The sequence below is a fragment of the Felis catus genome, chromosome C2, assembly GCF_018350175.1.
Source record: "Felis catus isolate Fca126 chromosome C2, F.catus_Fca126_mat1.0, whole genome shotgun sequence".
Taxonomy (NCBI): Eukaryota; Metazoa; Chordata; class Mammalia; order Carnivora; family Felidae; genus Felis; species Felis catus.
In genome coordinates, this window is record NC_058376.1 from 155,862,626 (window position 1) to 155,884,545 (window position 21,920).

General features: G+C 49.2%; 3 long non-coding RNA genes across 4 annotated transcripts in view; 1 reads left to right on the plus strand and 2 right to left on the minus strand.

Moving 5' to 3' along the window:
* Positions 1-8,656, minus strand: part of LOC111562325 — a 202,153-nt gene extending 193,497 nt beyond the window's left edge. Inside the window, exon 1 of one of the 2 annotated variants that reach the window (XR_002745522.2) lies at positions 7,703-8,656. This is a non-coding gene — a long non-coding RNA (uncharacterized LOC111562325). The remainder of the gene's footprint in view (positions 1-7,702) is intronic. The other variant, XR_006585696.1, reaches the window with a different exon arrangement.
* Positions 5,520-7,619, plus strand: LOC123380193. The gene is made up of 3 exons (XR_006585697.1): positions 5,520-5,959; positions 6,186-6,288; positions 6,716-7,619. It is a non-coding gene; the product is annotated as an uncharacterized LOC123380193 (long non-coding RNA).
* A 2,173-nt stretch (positions 8,657-10,829) lies between the features above and the next one.
* Positions 10,830-21,505, minus strand: LOC123380194. The gene is made up of 3 exons (XR_006585698.1): positions 21,402-21,505; positions 20,836-20,896; positions 10,830-12,034 (listed from the first exon to the last, which is right to left on the minus strand). It is a non-coding gene; the product is annotated as an uncharacterized LOC123380194 (long non-coding RNA).
* Positions 21,506-21,920: the final 415 nt, after the last annotated feature.

Consider the following 21,920-nt stretch of genomic DNA (forward strand, 5'->3'; position numbering starts at 1 on the left):
TTCATTTTGATTCTACAGAGACACATCATCTACTCAATTCCTCTTTGGTATGTGGAATCTGAGAAGCTAGAAGGGGACAGGTGGACAGAAAATGTCCCAGAACCCATGGTCATGTACATTCAGCCTCATCATCAAGAGGTTGCTGCTGCTCCTGCCGGTTATGCTAAGGAACACCAGCTAAAGAGGTTGGGGGGGGGGGGCGGATAAGAGGATGCAAGGTGGGATGGCACGAGGACATTCTCGGGGGCAGAAAGATCTTCAAGTTGCCAGAGGAGGTCTCATCCAATCCCCCTCAGAAACTGCGGGACCGGGGCACCTGGGTGGCTTAGTCAGTTGAGCATCTGACTTTGGCTCAGGTCATGATCTCTCCATTCTGGAGTTCGAGCCCCACGTCGGGCTTGCTGCCGTCCGTGCAAAGCCCACCTTGGATCCTCTGTTCCACTCTCTCTCCGCCCCTCCTCTACTCACTCTTTCAAAAATAAAAAACATTTTTTAAAAACAGAAACTACAGGAGGGTAGGATTCATGATCAACACATCACTCTCAGCTGGAATCACCTTCAGGTTGTGCCTTTAGCACCACAGGGAACACAGCTGTTTTCCAAAGGTCATCCAGGCTTACCATCCGTCTACGCCACTGAGGAATTACTGGTTCTTACCGCCCGTCTGAATACACTGTCTGTCCCCATCATCAATTGGCTTTTTGGTTACAAGAGCTAATAAAAAAAACCAGGCATCAAGTTTTTCTAAGCCAAGTCCCACTAATGTCTCATCAGAAGCTTTGTGACAAACACTGTGCCTGAGGTGCACTCTTTTTACAGTGAGACATCGGGAGGTTTTCGTTTTCCTGGAGTCCCCAGCGAAGCCATCTGAAAAGAGAAGAAGCTTGAGAAGGATAATTCTGGGCTTTTCCTAGCTTCTCAGCCTCCACCGTCTTGGCACATCAGCGGACTAACCCATGCTGCAGATCCAAAGGCAGAGATCTCAGACCTTCTGGGCTCCATTCATATAATGAAAAGGACCTTTTGTAACAGATGGCTTGAATTCCCCTGACCACAACTTAAATGGATTCCCTCTTGTCCTCTCCCACTGAAGCACGAAGCCAAAAAGCCAAGGAGATACAACCCAAAATGGCCACACTGCTAATCTGACCTTCGGTATTTCATTTGCAGATTTCTGTCTGACTCTCAAATCTAACCGAGGGTGGGGGAGAGGCAAGCAGATTAATAAGATTCACAGGGAAATAATGATTACCTAATTTAGCAGTGAAGGGAGAATGGGAGCAACCTTCAAATGTCATCATCGGAGGCAGTGTTGAAATGCCTCCTTTTTCTGACACAATTCTGTCAATTAGCTGAGCAGAGCAATTACCATTCCTTTCTCTTTTTTATTTGCAAAGCACCAAAACTTTCTAAGGATGATAAATGACTCCCTGGAAAATTCAATGCTAGTTCTGCTAAATTTGCACTTTCCGTATTGTAAGGGTCTGGGTGGACTTCTTCTCCCCCTAGTTATTTTTCATAATCAATGGGGCAAACCGCTAAGAAAGCGCCCTATGTAAAATTCAGCGATGGGGGCCTTCCAAGAAACCAGACACACTCAGATCTGTCCAAATGGCCAGCAAATGAATACATATCTCGGTGTAATTCGTACAGTCGAGGACATTGTTAGCCAAATGATGAAGTAAATTTCATTTTAATTGTTTTGAATCCCATCCCCATCCCCCTAAAAAGAAGAAAAGGCAGCGTATTCAGATTAGGACCTTTGAGAATTCTGGACTCATTAGCATTTCATATAACACCGCACAGAATTAAAGTGGGAAACCGATCCACGACGTCCCCCTAACTGCAGCATGTACATCATTAATGGCACATAATTAAGGAGGGGTCCGGGTCGGTCTCAGGTCTCAGTTGACAATGGCTCACAAACAGCATTTGCAGGCCAATATAACAGCCAGCTTACAGTGGCTAAACCTGTTCATTAAGAGAAAGACAAAGGAGACCTAATTTGACTCCTGTGCTAGGATAGGCGACAAAAGGAAGGGGGGCAGTAATGCGTATCCAAGTCTCAGATGTTTCTGTAGCCTTGAGGGCTCCCCACAGCTATACGACAAGAAGAAGCAGGAAGGAAAGGAGGAAAACCAGGTGTAGATTCAGGCCACGGGAGACATAGGGAAGGGACAAGGAGAGACCAGGGAGACGGGTCTGCCCTCCCCAAGGCTGCCCAAGCCTCCCCAAGGCTGCCTCCCCAAGGCACAGCCTGCCCTCCCCAAGGCTGGGGCTCAGGACAAAGAAAGAAGTAACAAAAGAAAACTTCTTGGCGGAGGGGCCTGAGAGAGTTCCGTTTTGAAGACTCTACCCAGAAAATCCCAACCGTAGCCTGGTTCCCCCACTTTAATCTATCAGAAGAGGTCTGTTTCAGTTATCTGTTGCCGTATCACAAACCACCCAAAACTAAGTGGCTTAAAACAGCAACAGCCTGGGGGCACCTGGGTGGCTCAGTCGGCTAAGCACCTGACCCTTGATTTCAGCTCAGGTCATGATCTCACGGTTCGTGAGTTCGAGCCCCACATCCAGCAATGTGCTGGCAGCATTCTCTCTCTTTCTCCCTCTCTCTCTCTCTCTCTCTGCCCCTCCCCTGCTCATGCTGTCTCTCTGAAAATAAATTAATTTAATTTAAAAAATTATTAAAAAAAAAAAAAAAAAAACAGCAACAGCCTGTCCTTCTTCCTGGTTCTGTGGGTAGACAGGGTTCTGCTCCAGGCGCTGTGGCAGTGGTCACCTCTGTGGCTGCACCCAGATGGGAGCTTGGCTGCGGCGGAATTCAAGATGGCCTGTCATCACACACGGCGCCTCTCCATGCAGCGTCTCATCATGCAGCGGTCTCCCCGGGCCTCTTTACAGCCCGCAGCCAACTTCTAAGCCATCTTGACTTCCAAGCCCCAAAGTCAAGAGCTTCCCTATCCTCGGCTTGCTTTGTGTACCAGTGTCCCATTGGCCAGAATAAATCACATGACCAAGCCCAGGGACAATGTGGGAGGGGCCATCCAATGGTGCGTGCCAAGATCCATGGTTTACTGGAGCACTCCAGCGAAGCACACGTGCACAAGCCTTCTCAGATCAAAGCCCCGTTCAGAGGCTTCACCTCTTATTTCCGCTGAGGCCTGTGGAATGGACCTAACAGCCATGCAGCCGAAATGGTCAGATTCAAGGTTTGCTCCCACCCCCCCCCCCCCCACACACACACACATGCATACACACGTCTCCGATGGTCTTCACTTTGGGAATGGTACCACAATCCATTCCGTTGTGCATGGTAGAAACCTGAGATTTCCCCTTGAACTTATCCCCTCCTTCTCACCCCTACCTGGAGTCCATCACCAAATCCTGTCCATTTTGAACCCCGAATAGCTCCTGATTTGGTCACTTCTCACTAACTCCAGGCAGTTCTCCAGACAACCACAACGGCCTCCTAACTGGTCACCCCAAGGCACTGACCATGCTGTAGCCAGAATGTACTTTGTGAAACACAAACCAGATCACGCCATGCCTGCCTCTCTTCCACTCTTGGTCCCTTCAAAGTCTTCCCGTCACTCAAGATAAGCACCAAGGCCCTTGCATCACCTGCAGGGCCCTGGATATTCTGGCTCCCCCTCTGCCACTCAGTCGCTCTCTTCCTGGCTCCCAGCCACACTGGCCTCCTCAGACATGCCCATGTTCCCTCCCGCCCCACAGCCGTGGCACTCCCCACATGGTCACTTCCAAGCCCACAATCAAGCCTCAAGTATCCCTCGCTCAGGAAATCTCTCCCTGGCCTCCCAAACCAGCTGAAATCCCACTCACATGCTCTCTCCTTCCCTTAACCCCAGCTATTCTTTACACCTGTACGTCTTAGTTACTAGAATTCGAGTCTCGTGAGCTCAGGAGCTGGGTTTGGCTTTGGTTACCTGGCATGGGTAATGTTAACAATAACTATTTATTGAACACTTACTATTTGCCAAGCACTATTTAGGTATGCAGCAGTAAACAAGACGAGGTCCCTGTCCTCACAGAGCTTCCAACCGGGCTGGGGAAGCAGGAGGGAAAAAAAAAAACCCACAAATATGCATACACGTTGCGATGCCTACGAGGGATACGTACCAGGAAGAAAATTAGCAGAGTAAGGAGTCAGAGGCGGACAGAGGAGATGCGGTTTTAGAGAAGATATCAGAACAGCTCTCTCTGAAGAGGTGACATTTGAGCAGAGAAGGGAGTAAAGTCTGGGAACAAGACATGGGACTATCTGGAAAGAAGTTCCAGGCAGAAAAAATAGCAAATACAAGGGCCCTGAGGATGAAGGGTGTTCAACACGTATGAAGAGTAGTCAAGAGGCCAGACTGAGGGGAGGACGGTAAAAAGTGAGGCTGGAGGGGCGCCTGAGTGGCTCAGCCAGTTAAGTGTCTGACTTTGGCCCGGGTCGTGATGTCGCGGCCCGGGTCGTGATGTCGCGGCTCGTGGGTTCAAGTCCCACATCAGGCTCATCAGGCAGAGTCAACTTTGGATCCTCTGTTCCCGTCTCTCTCTGCCCCTCCCCAGCTCGCACTCTCTCTCAAAAATAAACAAATATTTGTTTCCTTTAATTTTTAAGGAGGCTGGAGAAGCAGCCACGAGCCTTGCAAGCCACCACGAGTGTACTGGTTTCCGAGGGCTGCTCGAAGTACCACAGACTAGATGGCTTAATGTAAGAGGATTTCATTCTCGCACAGTTCAGGAAACCGGAACTCCAAAAGCAAGGCGTCAGTAGCGTTGGTCCTCAGGGGCTCTAGGGAGGATCTGCTCCGTTTCTCTCTCACTTCTAGAGATTGCCAGGGGCTGGTGGTGCTCCTTGGCTCATACCCACATCCCCCGACCCCCCCCCCCCCCCCGCCAGTCTCTGCCTGCCTTTCTTCTGTATTAGGAGTCTCTTCTGTTCTCATAAGGACATCAGTCATATACTGGATGAAGGGCCCACCCCGCTCCACCGAGGCCTCACCTTAACTTTACCAATTACATCCGCCAACGACCCTGCTTTCAAAGAAGTTCTCACCCTGAGGTTCAGGGAAGGACATCAATCTGGGGAGGACGCCATTCAGCCTAGTACAATTAGGACCTGGGGTGTTAGTCGAAGCGTGTGACAGCAACGAAGGAACAAAGGAGCAGGCCAACACACGAGCGCAGGAGTAAGTGGTAAACCACCCCGTCACCCGCCGAGGCCACCAGATGGGCCTTTGTGAGTCACCGACGGACACCGCTCTGGCTCTCTGACCTCCCTCTCTGAACGGATATTCTAACTATCCTAGTTTTTCAGAACCTTCCGGAAAGCGGGAAATGTCTGCTTTCCCGAGTCAAAAGGCAACAACGTTCACAGTGGTGAGCTTCCGGATCCCACGCAGGGGGATTTGGGGAGCACACGGTATTTCTGACAGGGGAGGGCCTCCTCCCCCGCCTTGTCCCTCGCACCCCCAAAGTCAGTTCTCCCAGCGCTCGGTGTTTTTTGTTTTTTTTTTTCTTTTCTAATTAGACCCGACTTCGGGTCCATCCAACATAATGACAAGTTCCCAGAAAGGGCCAATCTTCTTTCCCCCGCTCAGCCCTCATTATAAGTCTCAGCTGATAAGCTGCTGAGTCCTGACACTGCACATTTATTTAGAATTGCAAACACCTGTGCACTAGAAAACCAGGCCAGCAGAAAGCCTTCCTCCTCGCCCGCACCCCCTCCCGGCAGCCTCCACTCTCAGGGGCGGCCTGTCCTCCTGTCCCCCTCGCAGCCCGAACGGGAAGCCAGAAGTCACAGTGATTCGTGCCCCTCACGACGGCCTGCCTCCCCCACCCCCGCACCTGGGACGACCTCATTCAGCTTCCCTGTCAGTTCAGTCCCGTCCCCTGCCAGGGCGCCGTCGCACCAAGGGTTAAAGAAATAATTATTGTGGGGCCAGGAGACTTGGTAAATAGCGTTAGCCTAAGGAGGGAGCAGATTTCCCGAGCCCAGCTGAGAAATACAATTAAGTTGTAATATTTTGTCAGGGCTTTTTCCTCCTCCTTACTGTTTATCAGTGTTAAGAGACAATTTATACGTTGCAATTCTCTGGGATGGTGAGTGTCCCTCACAGCAGGCAGGTAAGATTAGACTGTCTGTCACAAGGCACTGCCCTTCTCGTTTTGCCACACAGACACAGCTGGGGACAGGAGAGCCTCCGGCGCTGCAGAATCTGCCGACTTGCAACTCCAGCAACCGGAGTAGGGCCCACCATCGCCTCCTCTGCCGTCACTGTGGTCTGGAAACCGGAATCAGGATCCCCGACCCACCCCCCACCCCCAAACACACACACACACACACACACACACGCAATCGCCACCTTACACACTAGGAGGGAGGCAGCCTGTGGTCCCTCTTCACAGAGTGAGATCTCTTAACTTTACTCCCAAGAGTCTCTGGTTCCCCAACAAGTCAAAAGTGAGGCCCATGGGGGGCGGGGGGGAGCTCCCTTCCTGTAGGGAGATCTGCGACTAAGCTGAAGGCACCATGATTAATTCATTTCCTCACACGGCCTCATGTGAGGAGCACACTCAGATGAGAGAGTGCCTCTCAGAGGGGACACATTTAGCCTGTGTCAAAATCCAGTCAGCCTTGGGTTTCTGTTGTAAAGGGTTTCATCACATCGAATAACTGAAAATCTGTTGACTCTCCTGATCTCCCTAGGTCTCATTCACTTCAAATTGAACGCTTGTGTCCACAAAAAGACTTGTACGTGAATGTCGATGACAGCTTTATTCAAAACAGCCAAAAGCTAGAAACAGGCCAAGTGCCCATCAGCAGAAGAAGGGATAGGCAAACCAATACTCACACGATGGAATACTGTCCATCAGTGAAACGGGACAGGATATGGATACATGCAGCATCGATGGTCTCACAGATGTTGTGTTGAGTGAAAGACCAAAAACATATATGCCATTCGACGCCATTTCTCTGAAGCGTGAGATCAGCCAAAACCGATTTTGGTAACAAGTCAGAATAGTGGTTATCTACGGCAGAGGGTGACAGGGGTGGGGAAGATTGACTAGAAGGGCGTTTTCTGGGATGACGGAAATGTTCTGGTGGCCGCATGGGTATCTACACTTGCAAAAAAGTCACCACGCTGTCCTCTTAAGATTTGTTCATTTTACCATATGCAAATTGAATCTCAATAAAGAACTTCTAAAATTCAAGCATGATGTCATTTAATTTAAATTATATCCTCCCCTCCAACCTACCAAACTGTCCCAAGCCTCCAGCAGTCTGCTCAAAATAAATTCTCTCAACACCCTGGCACTGTTGGCTCTTCTACCAGACTGTGAACTCCCAGCTCTTTATGGGGACCTCAGAAGTTTGCTGGACAGATGGACGGGTGCACGAGCACATTACGACCTCTAACACACGGAAAGAGAATGAGCTGTCCCACAAAGCTCTAACGCTCTCCCAGAAGAGAGACCAGATCTGTGTCCACTCAACTAGCCACAACACGGAGATGACCAGCCAGAGTCAGGCTAGGTGATCAAAGGGCAGACTTAGGTTAATGGGTCCACGTTTAGAAGACGCAGGAGGGTCAGTAATGTACCCTGCAGACAGAGAGGGCATTTTAATACTGAAAATCGAAGCAAGCCACCCCATACCATTCACATAGAGTCTCATTCAGGGTAACTTACTGACCGGGGGGATCGGGCAGATGGACTGATGATCCAGGGTCCTAAGCAGCTCTACTGCAGCTCTCCTGATGCCCCTATCCTCTGTCAACCCCCTGCAAACCTTAACCCCCAGCTTTTATGGAGTGAGGGGCATGGTGGTGAGATCACAAGCTAGTTAGTTACCTAAAGTGGTACCACCTGTGCGCTCTACTAGTTATCTAGAATGATTCCACCTGTGTGCTGGAGGGGAGCCCAAGATGGAGGGCGGAAGATGGAGTCAGTGTTGTTAGCACTCCTACAGTCCACAAGGTGATGAAACCATAACTCGCTCCATTCATCTGAGCCACCAGGAAACCGCGTCTATAAGCAATGATGACAGAAACGCACTAACTTGAAAAATCCCGACTTGGTCCGGAAACAACATGCATGCATCTCAAAAATCGTTACTGCTGCCTAGTTCAAGATTTTCTTACTTGCTAAGTGGCTACAAGGAGCAGGAAGTGCACCAAATTAGCTAAGGAGACAGCAGGCTGGGAAAGCAACTTTCATAGGCAATTCATGTCTGAGCATCTAGCAAATGCAGTTTATCTCTGGGTCTCCATGGTTGGGAGTATCTTGTTTAGGCTGAAAATTGCCCAGGTCAGATCCACGTTTCTGCTTTGTACCAGATTTGGAGTCTTTATCCTTTTAACTCTGAATATATGCACAGGATTCTTTCCTCTGAGGAACAAGAAAAAAAAAAAAAGTCTTGGCTATAAAATGTATTCTTCATTACTTTACAGAAGGAGAGAGAGACAGAGATCCCAAGGGAAGGGGCGAAGGGGAGACTACTCCCTTGCTTTAAACAGGGGTTCTGTTAACCTTCCACAGTAGAGTTGAGACGGAACAAAGTTTACACATGTGGAAATGTTAAGAGATCTTAGTTAATTGTTTAAAGTGCTGAGGTAACACAAAGATAAAATAAAAAATCTTTTATTTTTTTAATGTTTAGTTTTTGAGAGACAGAGAGAGACCGAGCGTGAGCCAGGGAGGGGCAGAGAGAGAGAGACACAGAATCCGAAGCGGGCTCCAGGCTCCCAGCTGTCAGCACAGAGCCCAACATGGGGCTCGAGCTCACAAACCCTTGAGATCATGACCTCAGCTGAAGTCGGACGCTCAACCAACTGAGCCACCCAGGTGTCCCGAAAAATATTTTATTTTTTACAGATTAATTCTGAACCAAATTGGCCACCCATTTCTTTTTAAGTACTGGGCCTCTGATATTTTGGACACAACCGGCTAGGCTTTCAGAAATGAAGATGATGTTGATCTTTAAGGCAACTAAGCTGTGCAGCCATAATGGATTCTATAGCTTCCAGAGGCCTGACCCTGGTGAGGCACTGCCTGTGTTGACAAAGCTACCCTATGCAGGGTACTATCCTCAGACAGCCAGGACTCCCGGCCTGCAAGGACGGAAGTCAGTCAGGCGACCGATGTTAGCGATCCCCGTTGACAAGCCCCCGCATGCACACACACATGCCCTCGACACTCCTGCCCAGCCCCCGTCCCATCACCAGGAACCAGAAAGCTCCCACCAAGAGCAGAACCCTCGGTCTGGACACCCCACAGACAGCTTAGGAAGACCTCTGAAGTGTGCATCCCTCCATCCGTAGACCCAGTTTCCCACACAGCCTTCCTGCCCGGGACCCGGAGAACCCCCACATCTGGTGGGGGGGCCGCTGGTGACACAGGCCTCTCCCGCTGCTTTTTCCCCATTTTGCAAGCTTCTGACAGGCACAGCTGCAGAGTGCCTGCTTGGTCTGCTTCACTCTTGTCTACTTTAGAAACAAATCCCACCCTCTGCCATTTGTCGTATTCCCACAGGGGATATGAGGGTGTGGCCCACAATTGGCGCCTGAGGCAACCATGGGTTTGCCTGCACCAGCTGGGCTGACAGAGCCAAACTGGACGTTGGGGCCGGCGGTCTGGCTCCGGGTAGAGCCGCTCCCCTCTAATGAGCTGAGCAGTCAGGACGCCACAGGAGAGCTGGCCCCATGCGGCAGGGACAACAGGAAGGGAGACGCCAGGTGGCCCCCATGAGAACAGAAACCCAGCCTCAAAGGCGGCGCGTGGCAAGACCCGCTCCAGATCGGGGGTCCTGACGCCGGGACTTCAGCTCCGGCACTCACTGGCCAGGTCACACTTAGGAGACTGTGCTGCTTTGGGCCTCAGTTGACCCGTCTGTAGAGTACAGACGATAATGGTCCCAACCATAGGCTTGTCTTGGGGGCTCAAGGCGTGATGTGTGGAAGGCCCAGAGCATCACGCTTAGTGCGTGATAAGTACTCAGAAGTACATCACAGATTCACGCAAAGGTAAAAATGGGCTTCGACGGGATTTGCAGGGCTGCTGTGAGCCCAGAGCTACCACTGCTGATATGGTTTCCCAGAGAAAAGGCATCCTTCCCATCTGTGGGCTCTTCTGTTCGCACTTTCTGAGGGCAGCAAGTTGGACCCTCCTCGGGCTCAGAGCTGGGTCAGGATGTCCTGGGTCATCACTACCAACATCTCTTGGGAACAGGGAGGAGGGAGACGTGGGGAACTGCTGTTAACCACCCTACTACCCGCCATCACCACATTCTCACTCAGAACCACCTACTGGCCTGCCATTCAGGGCTCAACACTCCCCTCCTGGAGAAAGCCCCAGGTTCAGGCCTGCCCTCTGACCCCGGGCCAGCCTCCTCGGTGGCGTTCTCTGCCTGCCCCTGCCCCACCACCAGCCCACCCTTGGGGCCTCGTACACGCACAGCCCAGGGAAGTGATGCCTCTATAGGCAGGACACCTGACAGTTTCCAAGCCCTCAGTCAGCGCCTTTTGATGGGATCGATTCTGTTTTAATTCAAAATGGAGCGGAGAGAGCCATGAAATCCCCCCAGCCCACCTCTTTCTTCTGCACAAGGGTCCTACCGGGAAAAGCGCGTCTTGTTCTCAACCTGAAAAGATCTAGTGTCGGATCCTGGAAGTTCACGGGCCTGAGAAGATCTGAAGCTGGCAAGAGGGAGAGAAATGGTGGCACACGGCAGGTTTGCGGTGGGAAACTGAGTCTGAAGTGTGAAGCAGAACAGGAAAAGGAACTGGGGGGGAGGGGGGGAGGGGGGGCAGGGAGGGTGAGAAGTCTAGGGGCCCAGGACAGGCCAGGGAAGGGAGACAGGAAGATAAACGTTAGATGGAAAAGCCCGAATCTCCATCTCACATTCCTTGTCTGAAAAGTGGGGTGCTGGCCCGCCGCCCTATCCTGATCTTGGCAGGGAGCACTTCCGAAGCAAGCCATTCCATAGGGGGGGCTGTAACACTGACCGCCCGTCGCCAGGCCTCCTCCCAGCTCCCTCCTCTCTTAATCACCTAAAGCAGGGTCATTCTGTTTCCCAGAAAAGCCCCTTCTGAGTGCTCTCAGTGTTCAAGGATTGATGGCATGCCTTCAGGTTTTCATCCATAAAGGAACATTTGTGAACGGCAGATAACATAAAAAGGGGAAATCCTGAAGGCAGAGATTAAGAGGGAATAAAGGGAGGTGAGTGAGTGAAACAGCTTCTCCATCCCAGTTTCTTCAATTAACTAGTTTCTTCAATTAACACTTGGGTGGTTGAAACCTCCCCCAAATGCCCAGAACACTTGTTCCTTAGGATCCACACACTTATGCCCCCTACAACCCGGGAAGTGGCACCCCGTGCAGAGGGTGCCGGAACGTGCCAGAAGGTGCTGGAAGGTGGGCGCAGCCCCTGTTGACTGCAAGGCACCAAGATGCCTGGAGGATCCTCAAGCTTTTCGCTTCCCATCTTCGTGATCCTGCTTAACGGAGTTATCCAGGCGCACCCCACGCCGCGTCCGCACCTTCATCCTCAGAGCCCGTCACTGGGTACACACCTCTGAGCTCAGGGAGTTCTCATGCACCGTTTTGGAAAAGGGGGCTCATGAATTCAATTTCACACGCCCCAACAGGGTACCAATGTAACAGGTGTGGTTACCTAGTTAACCCAGCAACTTACAGTCCGTCTCTGTTATGACTGCAGAAGCGTCACAAAGAGCAGAGACGGGGAACAACCACGTAATCTGAAAACACAGCAAAAGGGGAGCGAAGGGAGAGAGACACACATCGCAGTCCGGAGGCATTTGGTGCAAACCTGAGTGCCGTTGCTCACAACGTCTCCGGAGCGAAGCTGCCAGGGCTGGTGCTGAACCGCAAAACGAGACAAGCCCCATCGCGCACGTGCCGTAGGTGATGGATTGGGTGCACCTGCAAGTCCTCATTTACGTCTCAAAATCTTCCTCAAAAATTAGTGGTTTTCCATTTCTTGGCATCGATTAATAATGACTTCATTCTCAAAAAAAAAAAAAAGGCACACAGCGTGATAAAACACTTGCATTTTTAAGAGACAAAAAGTGTTAAACCTCAGTCCTCCAGAAACAGCCTGAGAAATCCCAAGATAAGCCCAGTGTTAACATCTAGGAAAGATGGCACCCGGCTGGCTCAGTCAGTGGAGTGATCCCCGGGGTGTGAGTTTGAGCCCTATGTTGGGGGTACAGCCTACTTAATTAAAAAAAAATGTTTGTTTGTTTGTTTGTTTGTTTTTCAAATCCAGGTAGGAAAGGCTCTCTCAAATCCCGTGGGCTCTTACTTGATGCAGGATTTTAACCACCATAGCTATTATGCCTTCTGAGACTAGATTATAGGAGACAGACTGGGGGGTCCTTGTAAAGGCAGGGACAGATACAATAAATACACGGAAGGGAGGGTGCATTACACATGCTACGTCGCTATAGTCATAATAATGACCCTAGGTCAGCACAAACAGGGTGAATTTAAATAATCTGAGATAGAGGCAAGTAGGGAATAGAGACGAACAAGGTTGGTCATGAACTGGTCACCATTGTTGAGACTGGCTGTTGGGTCCATAGGTTTTATTCCAGGATCCTCTCACTTTTGTATATGCTTGCAATTTTCCATAATAAAGAAAGATATTTTAAGGCTGCATTGATCTTAGAGTACTCTACTTGGAAAAGGTGGAAATCACATCATGCATTTTAAAACCCATTTCTTTCCAAAACAATGCAGCTAAAATGTGAAATATGAAGGTACTTTAAAGGATGTACTCTAGAAAATACACATGTATCTAAAAATGCCTCATTTCTTGGCAGTAATCTCTTTATGTGGGAGGGGGAGAGAAGCGTATGTGTGTGTCACACTCTCTCTTTCCCTCTGCCAGATCCCCAGTCTGTTCTTTCTGCACTGATAACCTCTCTCTCTCCGCGTGACCGTGTCAGGTGAAGAAGCTGGGCTTTTGCCAGATCCCGCCTGAGAGAGACACAGCGCCCGTCACCCCAGGCTGCTCACAGGTGCCTGAAACCAGGATTTCGATCTGCCGCTGGGCGCCCGGGTAGCCTAGGGAGGGCCCAGCTGGATTCAGTTTCCGAGGTTTGGGCTCAGGCTCGTATGCATCACCACCGGCCTCCTCCTGGAGCCTGAAGGGTTTCACCTTACCCCCTGGGGGTTGGCCATTCCAGAACATCCGTGCTGGAGAGAGCAGTGCCCTCTGTGAGACCAAAAAGAAATTGAGTTTTCAGGAAATACAGGCAACCCACTCTGAGGAGGGGGGCATGCAATCATTCATTCCAAAACACATTAATTTAGTCTTCGTTTGTTCACATCAATGATGTGTCGATGGTTTGATCTCAACAGCCCAGGGCTGAGGAGAGCAGCCAGGCTTGGCATTCCAGGGGGTGCCCTATGGTGGCTCCACATTATTTCCTGTTTGTGAACACTTCGAGCTGGCAGTCTTCTCTGTATGCTACTGTCAAGGACCATTTGAGGTAATTATTCTTGAGGAAACAGAGCATCAAGATGGCTAACGACTTATGGACAGTCACTCAAGGCAGTAGCGGCCGTCCACGACTTTTACAGCAGCCCCCATCCCACCAAATGGCACCATCTGCCAGTTTATTATTCACAACAAACCTGGGCCCTAGCCCAGAAGTACCCTTCCCACCGCCCCCACATCCAGTACAGTCCATCTGAATTCCTAAATATCTCTCAGATCCATCCAACACTCCACTTCCGTTTGCAATAACGCATCCGTTCTCGTTTCCTTAGGCTTAGCGGTACCCGTGAGGAAGTTCAAAACGGGGCCAAGGAAGGCAGGAAGCATCTCTGCACCCCGGAAGGAAGACGTGCCATCCTTGCAGGAGGCGCTTGGCGTCATGGGATGTCAAATTCTCCCTGTGTCTCAGCGTCTGGCTCGACCCATCCCCCAGATATGGAGCCAATTGGACCCAGAATTCATGAGGAGCATTCACTTGCGGGGTTGTCCCTGAAAGCCACTCAAAGTGGGGAGCAGAAAGTCAAAAGTTCGATCCAAAGGAAAATGGGAAGGGAGTCAGGCGACCCAGGTAAGAACCTCTCAAAGGGTTGCTAGGAGAAAAAACTAATGGGTGCATCTTCCAAGAAGATAGGCTGGCTTCGTGTGAAACTCATTCTAGCCCTTAAGAGACTCAAAGAGGAGGCAAAAGCAGGTTTTGGCCATGGTGTTCTTCCAAATTGGACTTAAAAGGCCTTTATCTGGGACACACCATCTTCATTTCTCCAAGGCCCCACCACACCTGCAGCATGGCATGTGGCCCAGGCCACATATTTCTGCCACTTTCTGAACCCTCAGGGAGTTGAACTGTTTCACCCTCGTGACCTGAGCATAGATGGCAGCAGAAAGCACCAGGGGAGCATCCCCATATAGCTTTTCTTCCTGGAGCCCGAGGTGCCCACACAGAGGCCACCATGGGGACAGGTGCAGTTCGCCCACCAACCATGCTCCAGCCTGGGCTTCCTTGCCACTGAGGGTAGAGCAGCCCAAGTGAAAGGGCAACTGAGGATTCCGGCTGCAACCGACCACCCCCGGGCTCGCTCCACAGGAGATGCCACTACCAGCGGACCTCACGGGGCAGGAGGCCATGGTCAAGTCCTCCCCATCCCGAATGGAGTCCCTCACACCCTGTGAGCCTCTTGCATTTCCGTCTCCCATCTTTATAAAGAATGGGGCTCTGTCCAATTATGTTTTTGTTTTTGAAACCCTTTTTAGAAATCTCAACTATCCAGAAGTCCTGATAAAACAAACCTATTCCTGGTGGTCCTGGAGGAGTTAGCGACGCCTCGGCAGGCAGAAGTGTGGCTATCCAGGAAGCCCGGAGGAACCATCACAGACTTGAGCACCAGAAGGAAGATTTCATATCATCCATAATGAAACCGAAGTCAAGGACAGTTAAGTGACTTTCACAAGGTCACGCATCTTTTTTACAGCAGACCAAAACTAGAGAGTATGCCTTCTTATGGAACAAGGCTGGAGCTCTCTCCCCAAGCATCACGTTCTCGTCCTAACTTTAACAGCACGCTCGCCTCTCAAGGAGGGTCATAGCTTTGCTATGGTCTGAGACAGGCATAGAAGTATGAGTCTGACTAAGGATAGCATAACTGTGCATAAGTGAATCATGCTCTGTTAAGAATGTTAAAAGGGCAGGAAAATTATTTGGCGAATTATACATGATCATCATATGTCATCATACTTTCCAAGGAAAGTTATTCCCAAAAATATCCACCTATAATTATTTGGCAAGTTATTTGCAAATTATACATAATGGTCATATGTCATCATACTTTCCAAGGAAAGTTATTCCCAAAAATACCCACCTATGATTTCAATTACATGCAACTTGCACAGATAAAATCATAAAGCTTTATGCCAGCCGTATGAATTAGCATAGCCCCACCCCCCCCCGCCTGGAAGAAATTAAGCAAATTTAAAAACAATCCGTTTCTCAAAAGAATGCTTTCAGGTAAAAACAAACAAATAACAACTCCCTCATACTCTGCAATGGACTGTATGCAAAAATAGTCATGAATTTAAAAAAAAAAAAAGTCACAAATTCTTTGCTATATGATTTCAAGTTTCCTCCCATCGAGAGGTGGTACCTTCTGGCCCCCTCCTTGAATCTGGACTCGTCTCGAAATTGGTTTCGGCCAACAGGACATCGACAACCAGCATTAGGTAAGCAGAAGCTTGAAAAGACTTGCACGTTGGGGCTTTGCCCTCATGCTGCACAAGGAACCCAGCGGCCACACCACCATACGAATGAGTCCAAGCACACATCCTGGAATATAAGAACCCACATGCCCCAGCTGACAGCCGGCCAACTCACTCAGCCCGTGTGAGTGAGCCCATGCTAAATCCGTCTCAAGCCCACCCGCTAACGGCCCACACACTATGCGAAAGCCCAGCTGAGATCAGTCATACAGTCCCACCTCAGGAGCATCAGGAGCCATTAAATTTTGAGATGGTTCGTTGCCAGATTCATTCTCCAGCATTACGATACCCTCATGTTATCAAAGCCCAATAACGTCATGAGGATGTTTCACTTTGTTGCAGGGAAGCAAAATCTCTGTTGAGTGGGCCAGCAAAAATTTGGATGTGGGACTGACAAATAATTTCTTGAGTTTTCTCCCACATCAGCCCAAGGAGCCCCATGGCAGAAGGCCTCCCGTTTGTTTGCTGATAACAATGACTGCACTGTGGCTGAACCCTCAACGTGAGTATCAGAAATCAGTAATCAATATCAGAGTCAATCTGATGTCCCCCTGGGGATCCCGAACCGGAACAAAAGCAACAGAGATCAGATTACACGGTACCCACCGCTTGGTGTCTGTTTTCTCCAGCTCTGTCCCTTCTGCGCTGAGCCTATCAAACCACAGGATGGGCTTTGCTCTCCTTGGAGTTTCAAATCCCAGATGTGCCAACCATGGCAACAACAGCTGTTCACTTGATCTGTTAGGAACCACGCTCTTTCATTGTTCTCGGTTAACCATTCACGCCTGCGTCCATCTGTTTGCTCCTTTGTTCATTCATTGCTATCACACACTTAGAATAAAACTTGAAGCTCTCCTCATGGCATTCGAGGCTTCTGGCTACTTCTCCAGCCTCATTTCTTAGCACCCTCCCCCCAGTCTGGCCTCTGGACTGCCCTTCATATGCACCAAACATCCTTGGCCCTCAGGCCTTTGCACTTGCTAGGATGATTCATCTGCCCCATGTGTTTCCCGCCGCCCCCGCCCCCCAGCAGACCAGCCTGGGCTTGCTTACATGGTGCCTCATAGACTCTACCTCTTGACAGAACAGGTGTCAAGGTCACAGAGGAAAGAGGTGGGCAAGGGAGCAAGGGAGGGAGAAGAACTATGGCCATCTTTGTAATCTATCACATTAGCTTCGCTTTGCTTTCCCATGAGGAGGCCCATAAGAAATCTCCCAGGGTGGGAGATGGGCTTTTCTTTACATGTCTTCTTACGTCTTTCGGGTTTGGAACCCATTGGGCAATAAATAAACAATTTCAACTAAATCTTGTTTGAAATGCCTAGGCAGGAAGAAGGTGGAAACTTTTAGCTAAAGAAAGTCTGAGGGTTCGTGATCCCTGTACCAGGAGAGACGGATAACCACATGTTGGCTGGGCCTGTGTTCCCCACGGTCCAGTTTGTTAACGTCTTTGTATTTTGGTTCTTCCTAAACTTTGGTGTGTCCTTAAAGTGTGAGGTGGCTGCAGGGTCACCCCAGAGGGGGGGGCTTGGGTGATGCTCTGCACGTGTGCTCTGAGGTCACACTTTGTGGTTTCAAATGCTGCTGATACCATGTCTGTAGATCCTCCGGCAACCCGGATTCATTCTATTTAAGTCCCGGTTTCGTCCTCCGTAAAATGAAGATAATAGCATCTATGCTGCAGGGTTTGGGCAAGAATTCGAGGAAATATATATACAGAATATATATTAGCACATAATGTAACAGGTGCAACAGGTGGTGGGTATCGCCAGAAGTAGAAACGTGTGTTCCCTTTCTGCAAACCCTTTCCCACATTGCTTTCGAAACAAACCCTTTCAGATCAGATCACCGGCTAGTGCTCCCACAGGAATCCCCGCTTGCCAACCCTTAAAAAAGACATGACAATCTTATTGGTTATGATTTTCCAAAACCCAGGTCTACTTAAGGTAAATGATGCCAATGTTAATCACTGCCACTCAGAAAGCAAAGCTATCTCCCCATCCATTAAATACGCCATCAAAAGACAGTGGGCATTTTTTTTTTATATGCCTCTGGATGAGTCAGGCCTTCAGTAACCCACAGAGAAGTAACCTCTTTCCAAGTGAAGTGTGGGGTTTGGAGGAAATTCAGAAATTGGATGGCTAATAAGAGAACCGTATGAAGCCGCTGGCTCCGAGTGGGGTGGGGGTGGGGGGGTGGCTCCTGTTAACCCCAGAGAAATGAGACTCAGGTAGACAAGATGCCTCCTGGGATTTGGATGGATAACTGGGACGGATCAAGTGGATTATCAAGGCTTTAACTAGGCTGATTGCATCCTTACCAGCTTAATCACAAAGGCACTTCTCCGGAAGGATAGGGCTCCACCCTTGCTGGGAGCTTAGAAACAAAGCTTCTGGAACCCAACCAGTGGGGTCAACATGGCCCCGGGAAGCCAAGCCGTGGCTAGCTGCACCGAGGGCCTGCCTGGCGGCTGAAGGCTGAAGACAATTGCTTTCCAAAGACAAGCTCCAGCTCACACTGGCTCACACACACAGATTTATTACCCAAACATTGTCTGGAAGCAAAATTTTATGTCTTTGACAAAGAAAGAGCACTTTGAACTGGGGATTTACAACGACCAAGGAACAACAGAAAGATCCAGTCCTTTGCATCCAAGCAGTGCGGCAGTCTGAGAAATGATTATCACTGCATTCCTTGAGGGCATTCATCAGAATTACAATGAGAAACTGGAAACTTCCACTGTGGAAGGGCCAGGGCTGGCAGAAGGGTGAAGAGGGCTGAAGTGCTCCTCCAGATTTCTGGGCCATTCTCCCCTCCCAGCTAACCTGCGCTGTGACTCACCTGTACCGTTCTGTCTCCGGCATCCCACAACCCCCCAACCCTGACATCAAAAGCTAACCCTAGCAAATGATCTACTCCAGAGGATGGCTAACTTCCTGTAAAGGGCCAGCTAGCAAATATTTTAGGCTTTACAGGCCACGCAGTCTCTATTACAAAGATTCAGTTCTGCCACGGTCGTGCAAAAGTTACCGAAGACAATATGTAAGTAAACAGCATAATATTGAGGAGGCCACCTGTTGGGATGAGCACCGGGCGTTTTATGGAAACCAATCTGACAATAAATTATATTAAAAAATGTAAAACATAAATAAATAAACAGCATCATTACGTTGCGGGAACGCTTCTATCTAAGGACACAGAAATTTGGATTTCATATCATTTCCGTGTGTCATGAAATATTCTTCTTATTTGGATTTTTTTTCCCCCCAACCATTTAAAAATGTAAAAACCATTCTTGGAAACAGGTTGGAAGGCAGAACATGGCCCTGGGTCACTGAGAATCCTGATCTAATCCATTCCCGCGCCCTGCAGAGTAAACAACACTAAGGTTGAAAAGATTACCTCTCCCAGGGTGACTTACATGTAAGGGAGTCAGTGGAATCCATTCTTTCAGTAACTTTGAAATGGAGCACCTTCTAAGTGCCAAGTATCATGCCACACACTAGAGATATACTGGGTGGCCGCTCAGCAGCCTGGTCTCTGAATCCCTGCAGCTGACGGCTTAGCGGGAAATGTCCCTAATGGTGCTAGGTAAACGACATATCTGAGAGAGGGAGAGGCTACCTTGGCATGACCAGGAAGTTCCCCAGGGTGCCAAACCCACACCCCTGTGCCCAAAATGGCCCTCTGACGAGCCCAAAGGCAGATCCGGTGGCGACACAGCCCTGACATGCCACGTCTTCTGGCTCCAGGATCCCCCGAACAAGCCACGTCTGCTTTCTCCCTGCGCCGCTGTTGGATTCCAGGCTGGCTTTAACTGTATCTTAGAAAGACAGATGCTTTTTGTTTGGGGGTCGGAATGCGGCAGAGAGGTGAAGGGACCAAGCCAGTGAAATAATCGAATGATATTAAAGCTCAAGCCACAGAGTTATGACGGGATTAACATCTGTTCCCAGGCAAATTTACCGGTGATAATTCAGAACTTTTCATTTGCAAAGCAACAAGACTCATTTACGCAGAGCGTTTGAAAATTCTGTTGTTCTATCTCCCCAGCCTGTGAAGGGCACAGAACGAAATCTGTACTTGCTTATTTTGTATCTAAGCAACTGTCAGATTCCATATCTACTAATAAGAAAGGGTATAATTATACCCTGATACTTTAATTAGGAGCAGATGCCTGTGTTTGGGAATAAAATGTAAGATTTTTAGAGGCCCAGAAGCTCGATCACATGCAAACTTCAGGTGCCTGATGTTCAGGCTTCTACTTCGTTCTGTCGATCAGCAAAGACACAGACGCCCAGACGGTGGCCTTTACCAGATTCGGCCACAGTGAGAAGGATGAGGGGTCTATTTACAGGCAATTTTCGTACCACTGAATATCACTGTGTAACATGTGCAGACATTCTGTAGTGATTTTCCAGTTATGGTCATGTAACGTCTTTATTTTTAATTCACGATTTCCTTCTACTCACAAAATCTACTCAAGTAATATACCCTAAAAGAGAGGAAAAGTCAGAACTTGGAAAATTAGGGCAGTCCACCATAAACCGTAGTTGGATTATAGTTTGGATAGCATCATCCAGAGGGTATTTTTGAGCTTATCTATCACAGAAGGTGTATTTCCTCAGGCCACAAAAAAAAAAAAAAAAAAAAAAAGCCTTTATGTTTGCTAGCTTGGTTTATTTTCCCCTCTCAGAATTCAAGGCAAGTTCCTACAAATAAAAAAATAAACTTTGCTTCCTCAGGTCTGAAAGCACTATGTCTTGTATTGAGGCCTTTCAGGAAGGAGAGAAGTGATCAAACACGTCCTTGGAATTGTTAGTATTACTGCTTACTCACTTCCACCTGGTAAATACAAAGACCCTAGGGCTTAAAAACTTGTCAGAATTCAAAAAAAAAGAAGAAGAAAGAGAAAGGGAAACTAACATAATGTAAAAAAGGAAGGAAGGAAGAGAGGAGGGAGGGAAGGAAGGAAGGGAGGAAGGGAGGGAGGGAAGGAAGGAAGACGGACAGAGAGAAGCCATCCTCCTGTCCCTCCATTTTTGCCCACTTACCAGCAGGGTGATCTGGGCCATAAGCTGATCCATAAACAGGATGGATGAGCTGGTCACTGATCTGTAAACGATAGAGACCGTGTTTCATGCTCCTTGTATTGCCTTGGTCCGGGGCACAGTGCCTGGCATAGAGTGGGCTCTCATTTAAGATTTGCTCAAATAAACCAAATGGAATTCTCTAGGCCTCAGTTTTTCCATCTGAACAAGACAGGAGAGGGACAGGGCAATCCCCAATGTCCATTCTATATTCTACAGCCCTATTACCAACAGGCTTACAGACTTCTGCAGAAGGTAGCTGTCCAGCCAAGCCTACATTTTGACTAGAGATAGAGAATAACTAGAAAAAGTCCAGACCCTGAACTTAAACTCCGAAATCTCTAAGAATAATGGCTCTCCGCCCACCTGACATGACTCCAAGAGGTTTGCAGATAGTCGGGAAAACATTACTATCTCTTAAATGAATTTCAAAAAAAGTTCTCCCACTGGAACCACCTACTACAGGGCAAAAGAGGCCTGGCTCTACAGGGTGATCTCATAACTGGGAAATTTCAGGAAACTTCCTTTACCTCGTTTTCTTGGAAGCCAAGTTCACCAAGTCTAAAGATGGACTCCAGCCTCTCCAACATGGGAGTCACAGGGCTCCACCCTAGAGGTTAGTCCTAGGGAACCTATGGAGAATAAAGAAGAGAGAGCCTTAGGAGCCAAGATAATTCTGCATATTCTGTTCCCAGTCTGGGTTCAGCCAAACGGCTGGACACAGGAGGAAAACAGAGCTGTGATCTAAACACTTCTCCAAGCCCTACCCTGTCCCCTTCAGAGCGGACAGGGTGTTTCCGGGGCCTCTGGGCAGCATGGCGGCATATCCTGCAAGCCCAGTGTATGGTGGGAAAGGATGCTCTCCTTCTTGACCGGCCCGCTTCGACTCACTCATGCTGCCGACGGCTGCCCCCACTTCCCCTGACCTCAGGGGGCAGAACAAAGTGGATTGGGAATTTTTACCCACACTTAATTCCCTTCAGCTTCACCATCCCAGCTGCTGAAATCCCTCCCCTGTGGGGAGACTGTGTGTGTTTAACATAGCTCAA